Raw genomic sequence first — 7,155 nt, forward strand, 5'->3', positions numbered from 1 at the left:
AGCTACAATATTAATCGTTATAAATTGAAAAAAACTAATATCAAATAAATTATTTGTAATTGATGATGTTAATATTTTAAAGCCAAGGATGTGATTGATGATGTTAATATTTTAAAGCTTCAATTAGAATATTTTAAGGCTTAGGGATTAATTTAAAATATAAGGCATTGTTTTGAGGATTTAATGCAAATAACTTATAACATAATGTTTCAATACAATGAAAAAATCGAGTGATGTCAAGGTCCAACCTTTTGAACCAAAAACTAATGATTCAACTGATTGAATTGGTGGTATAGACCATGATACAAACCACATCACTGTGAATTGATTAAAAAATCGAATATTAAGGCAAACCAAAGTGTTCTTTTTGTAACTTAACAAAACCTGAATTTTCCATGCTTGAAATAACAATATCTTAACAAAACCTTCAATATCTTATTTCATAATTCATATGCTTGTAACTTTGTTTTCCCATGAATTTATTACCGTCTTAAACGTATGACAATTGAATGTGGCACAAAAAAGCATCTCAAATTTTTGAATTTCTTTTTTTATATATCAAAGGTTTGGAGGGGTGGTTGAAACAACAATGTTTACAAAATTTTTTAATTACCAACTGTCTACATTTTTCTTACAAGTAGAAATGTATTAGAGCAATTATAAAGTAGAATTAAACTAATATAAAATATAAAAAGACGATGAACCAAATAAAATTTACATATCGCAATTGTGTATGGTAGAATTTGAGTACTAAAAGACCTAAGATGTTAGTGTTTAAATTGTTGCAGTAATAACAATACCAAATTAATACTCCATCCTCTCCAAGTTTGACATTTCTTAATAATTCTTGTTTAATTAGCTACTATTTCATGATTCGATAGAAGTTTGCAGATCTGGAGAAGCTTCACCTACGATGAGCTTCTATGGTAAGTAATAGATTATCAAATATCAATCATAGAAAATTTTACTTTTTTACTGCAAAGTACAGTTTAAATGAATAAATGTGTATATATAAGAACAAATGTTTGAATGAAACAAATGTTTCAAAAACAAATGCCATGCCATTAGCAGACCAGAATCAAGAAATAAGACATTCCAAAGACGCTCAACACTAACCTCTTATGAAAATATCAACCAAGGCCACTAACAGGGGTAAGAATGCTGAGGTAGAGGCTAGGACAGCAAGAACTGTATAGCTGGAGGTCAAGCATAGAAAGAAATTAGAACCGTGTCAGCAAGAACATTAGCTGCAACAGTTGATGCAACCATTTAAAATATTGGAAATATGTGATGTATCATGCCAGGGCATATATGTTCAAATTGTAACCAAACATTAGTAGTTCAAATTACAAAGATAAAAGATAGGTTTCGTGCAAAATTAACCATGAAAATCTACGTGTAATGCATTATGCAGAAGCAAAGAAAGAAAGAAAGATGTAAGCAATGCCAGCCAAAATATTAGATTAGGCCTTGAAAGTAAATAAGGAGCCTGGATGTAGCATGATTGAAGTAAATGGCGTTGTTCATGAGTTCTTAGCTGGTGAAGGAGTGATTCTTGAATAAATCTGACATTAAAAAATCAATCCATTCTGCTGGAAAGTAGGAATGACGTTCTGTAGATAAATGATAAAAGCAGCTACAACAAATTGATGGTGCATAATGAAGTTGCAGTAGAAAAGGAGTCATGAATCTCACATTCATGGTATGCTAGAGTTCGACAGGGATGTGTCTTTTGTGGACAAAACCGTGATGCCTCAATTGACAAAAAGCATGAGACAGACAGGAAATTATGTCCAAGGACTCAGATTTTGATAGAGTTACGGACATAGGCCCTTAAGTAAAGGTAGATATTCTTCTTGCATATGTATGCTTGCATTGCATGTCAAGTAGCTTCTAGCCAAAAATTAAATTGAAAACCAACTTATGGACCCTTTAATGTTTGAATTTAAAGCTAAAGTTGTAGCCTGATGCAAATTAGAAGCATTGGTCAGCTCTATGTTGCTTTGACTCTACATTTTCCTTTTAAATATCCGCATTTGAAACTTGTGTCTGACACTTAGCTATAAAACTATGTTTTCATGCCTATATCAAATACATACTCGGATCCAGATATATGATCCTACAAAAATCCCATCTTCAAGTTGTATTAAGAACACTAATATACTTTAAGGGTAAATTGCCTTCTATTATCTTTAAAACTAGAAGCCAATACAGATGCAGACTGCGGAAGTTCCAAAACTGACAGAAGAGGCAGAGATCAACTACTAGGTATCGTACCATCCTGGGAAAAAATTGAATCACTTCGAGAAGCATTGAAGGTCAGATGCTACTGTATTGGTGTTAAGGCTGCAATCTAACAAAGTAAATGAAAAAAATTGTAACCCTTAAAGCATTGAAGGTCAGATGCTACTGTATTGGTGTTAAGACTGCAATTTTTTTCAATTTTCCTTTCCATTTAGCATTATTCACTCATAATCTTAGATCAGAAGAACTCTACAGCAACAGAGAACGGTAAAGTCCAAGAATTGCCAATCACTGATGGTTCTAAATCGACCAAGTTGGAGGTCAAGAGAACTTACAGATGAAATTTAGCAAAGATTGCAGAAGCTATATAGCCTACGCATGCATGATGGGGTGCTAAAGTATCCAAATTACCCATTTTCCAGTTAACCCAGAAACTGATTTGCAGAAAACTACCCATTTGCAGAAAACACATCTACTACAAAAAACTTGCAATAAAACTTGCAGAAATCAACAGATCCCCTAACCTAAAACTTGCAATTTCACCTTCGATAAACCAGCAGAGGTGAAGCAGCATGCTAACGAGGCAAGCAAAGAGAACAACAAAACTAGCAGAGAAGATGAGGCAGAGATGATGAGGCTGCAATCGATAGGGTGAAGAGAGTGAAGAGAGGAGCTGTGGAAAGGGTGAAGAAAGGAGCTGTGGAGATGGTTTCAAGGGTGAATAGATGAGCTGTGGAAAATGTCTTACCGATTTCTAAGGGGTAAGACATTTTCCGGAAATATCCGTTGGTTTTACCCGTGTTTTGGAAAATGTTTTCCTTAGGAATTCATTTTCCAACAATTAAACACAATGTGGAAAACCAATTTCGGAAAATATTTTCCCCTATCAAACAGGCACTAATATTTCGTGTTTGGACAAATACTTTAATATTAAAGAAGTCTACATTTAATCAAACTACTAGAATGGTTTTGATATATACTTGGTGTTGGGTTAATTATTTTTTATTATATAAATAATTAATGTTAAAATATGGTTCAATATTTTTTATATTTTTCATAAATTTAAATTTAAATTTATATATTTTTATTTTCATGAATTTAGTTTTATATATAAAATTTATGTTCATTTATTAATATCATTAAATTTTTTTATTAAATTCGTTGGTGTAAAATTTTGATTTTTTGAAATACTTATTTGATAGCCATTGTAATGTCCTTGAATTTGATAGAAAATTTTAACGGTATTAACAGAAGCATTTTAATTAATAAACAATATTTAAACTAACTAATGACATAAACGCTCCAAATTTCAAAATTCAAGTATAGAAAATAAACCTCAAATTTGAACATTATTATATAATTTTAAAAATAAAAAGTATAAAAGGCTATGACATGTGTCACATAAGAAATGCCATTGGATAATTAATATTGTATGGCTGATATTTCTAAGCACTATGAATAGATATCAAATAATAAATTTTAATATTTGAATCTGCAATATATGAATTCATAAAAATAAAAAATAGATTGAATATTGTCAAATATTTTTTTTATTATACTATATATTAAGAAAAATTGTGTTAGGTATAGATTGTATTTGATTATATTATAGTTTTGATCATTTTACCACGCTTAAATATGAAATTTATTTGGTATAATTTATTTTAGGTATAAATTGTCTTCTATCATATTATGGATTTAATCCCTTTACCATGTTTAGATAAAATTTGATCTCTATACTATTAAAATGATATTGCTAATCCAAAAAATTAACACCATAACTACTTTGATTAAAATGTTGATGTTGATTTTTCTTAAAATCATACATACGAACTTATTGTGATAAGTTTTTTGGAACATAAGCATTTTAATCGGAATAGTTAACAACATTAATTATTTAAATTAACTAATGATATTATAAAAAATAAAATAATTAAATTAAAGAAGAAGAAGAAGTAGGAAACGTGAGACGGTAAGGTCCTTAGGGCCTTTCTTTCATCTATAGTGGTATAGATATTACTACCAGTTTAATTATTACTTTTTTGAATAATTAATCAATACGAAGTGTGAACGGAATAACATATTCCTTTTTTTTGGGAAAATAGAAGTTAAAACGAAACTTGGAGAGAAGAAGAATGAAGTGAGTATATATAGTTGTTGGAGTTGAAATTTAATCCCTAATAACTTTTAATAATTTAAAAGACTGAAATTGTTATGAAATAAAGATAAAACAAATAAATTAGGAGGGTAAAAGAGAATGTATTTAATTGATTAATATTTATACACATAATAAGTATGAATGAAATAAAATTCTACTATAATTAGAGTTCTAAAGTATATCAAACTTATCTTTATCTTGATGGACATCCACTTAATAATAAAATATGTCTATTGGTAGATAACGTGTCTCGTTCAAACCTTACTAAGTTAAAAACCCTATCAGAAAAAAATTCTCTGTGAAGGAAAAAAATACACTTATCCATAATGTGGATAACATGCTTCTTTAAAAACTTTACCAAAAAATATTATGATTTCTTCATGAGTTCTAATAATAATTATAACAAAACTTTGATTATCATCATTTTATAAAAATGCATGTATTCAAATCAAATCAATAAATATATTGAACAATTTCTCGAGAATTTCTATGCTTCCAGCGTGCTAAATTCTTTAAAGATTTTAATATAAACTTCACTATATAGTAATTCATATAAAAAGTTATAACAACAACCAATTAGACACATGTTAAATCTTTCATAAACTGCTAGACCAATTAGATATAAGGTTATTGCATCCACCACAAACGAATATTACATCTTCTAATAATTAATGCCAGGGCTTAACGAAAAAATTCATCTTTCTTAATTCGTTTTCACATAACTACTCATTTGTATCCTCATTGGCTTTACATTTCTAGATGCTTGGACTACTAACCCAAAAACTTCACAATTTAATTATACTTATTTTACGTCTTTCTATTTTGGTCAATCTATTCATGTTTATATTTCTTAACAAATTCATTCAAGATCCTCATTTTCTTTTATTATCCCAATGATAATATTGCATGCAAAATTGTTGTCAACAACTTCCTATTTTCACGGTTCCATATTTTCTCCTATTGACATAACTTAATCAAGATATCTTTATTTTCACCATTTCCATATTCAAGTACCTGAATTTCTTATAGAGTTTGAATAATTAGTTATGCCTTGGTCTCTTTAGGAGCACTTGTCTCCACTATATGATTATCTTGATTTATTATTTTCTTTTACGAGAATTTTCATAATTGAAACTAATGAATCTACCATGCTTCAGGCATGTATTACTTTTAATTTATTCTAACAAGTTGTCCTGCTAAGACTTCAATTCAAATCAAAATATTAGCTAGTATATAGCACTTGGTTATTCTCATCAGGTCAGTAAATGCATTTGATAGTTAACTTGTAATAAAGTGAATTATCTTTTTTAACATCTAGTTCAAATCACTTTCTACAAGGATCTAGATATTGATCATTCACTCCAAGTAATTTATTTATCCAACTACTATTTCTCTCCCCTAATGTTGGGAAAACTATTAAATCCAATGGAAATAACAAATCATGTTATAATTGAATCTCCAATTTATTTAAAATATCTAATAATACAAGGAGATTTATAATTAATATATATTCCCAGCTTTCTTTGAATACTCATTTTATGCATTGTGGCGGAGCAACTTGAACATATATCACACATTCAAAATTTTTAAAATGGACTATATTTTGCTCTTAACCAAAAGCCAGTTGTAATGGTGAGTATTTATCACAACTTATTGACATGAGGTGTACAAGTACCAAATCATATAAAATATAATATCCTTGTACATATACAAAATGTTTTGTTCTGAAAAGTAATGATTTAGCTACTAACTGGAAGCATTTAATCATTAATCTTGCTAAATCATTTTATACGTATAAGCAGCAAGCTTTGTGATAGTTATTCACACTGACAATCTAGCATACAATACTCATTTAAAACTTAAGAAATATACTCACCAACATTAGCAAGAATTGTTGTCTCGATTGCATAATCTGAAGCTTTTGTTCTTAAACAAATCACTAAACAAGTAATCTTGCAAACTATAGGTTACAATTTGATAACTTACATGTGATTATCTTATAGATGCATCTACTAAAATAATATCAAAGCATTCCACTTTTTGATTAAATGTGTAACAGCCCTAACCCGTCTCCATCGTCGGATTAGGGTTACAGAGATTACTGTACAATCAGAAACATTTAAACATCATATCATTCAATAATTTAAATATATCATAAATCACTCTTTCACATGTATAATGTCCCTAAATCGAGCCCTCGAGGCACTAAGAATAGCTTTCAGGCAATTTGAGACTAATTTGAAACAAATCGAAAAGTTTAGGAAAAAGTTACAAAAATTAGAAATATGGGTCACACGGCTGTGTGGCCAGAACGTGTGGAATCACCCCAGGCTATGTAACTTTCGAACAAGGGACACACAACCGTGTCCCAGCCCGTGTCCTCACCCGTGTAACTCACTGAGTAGGGTCACATGGCCGTGTGCTAGGCCGTGTAACTCTCTAAGTTGCGCCACACGCCCATGTGCCAGGCCGTGTAACTCTCTAAATTGAACCCTAATAAATCTTTAGATGACACACGGCCATGTCGCCAGGTCATGTGCCTCACACGACTGAGTCACACTCCCGTTTCCCAGGTTGTGTGAATCTAAAATTTACCTAAAATCAAACCATTTCATGCATAAACATTCAATCCAATTATGCACACTTTCAAAGGACCAAAACATCATCCAAGAACACATGCAAATTGCCATTTCCAAGACCCTAATTCAATTAACCAATATGCCATTCAAAGACACAACAATTAGCATTCAAAC

The 7,155-nt window shown here is 30.2% G+C and overlaps 1 long non-coding RNA gene across 1 annotated transcript; it reads right to left on the reverse strand.

Moving 5' to 3' along the window:
• Positions 1-955: 955 nt before the first annotated feature.
• Positions 956-3,108, reverse strand: LOC121215330 (uncharacterized). The gene is made up of 2 exons (XR_005911132.1): positions 2,788-3,108; positions 956-1,196 (listed from the first exon to the last, which is right to left on the reverse strand). It is a non-coding gene; the product is annotated as an uncharacterized lncRNA (long non-coding RNA).
• Between the last annotated feature and the right edge of the window lie 4,047 nt (positions 3,109-7,155).

Source organism: Gossypium hirsutum, chromosome D03, assembly GCF_007990345.1.
Source record: "Gossypium hirsutum isolate 1008001.06 chromosome D03, Gossypium_hirsutum_v2.1, whole genome shotgun sequence".
NCBI lineage: Eukaryota > Viridiplantae > Streptophyta > Magnoliopsida > Malvales > Malvaceae > Gossypium > Gossypium hirsutum.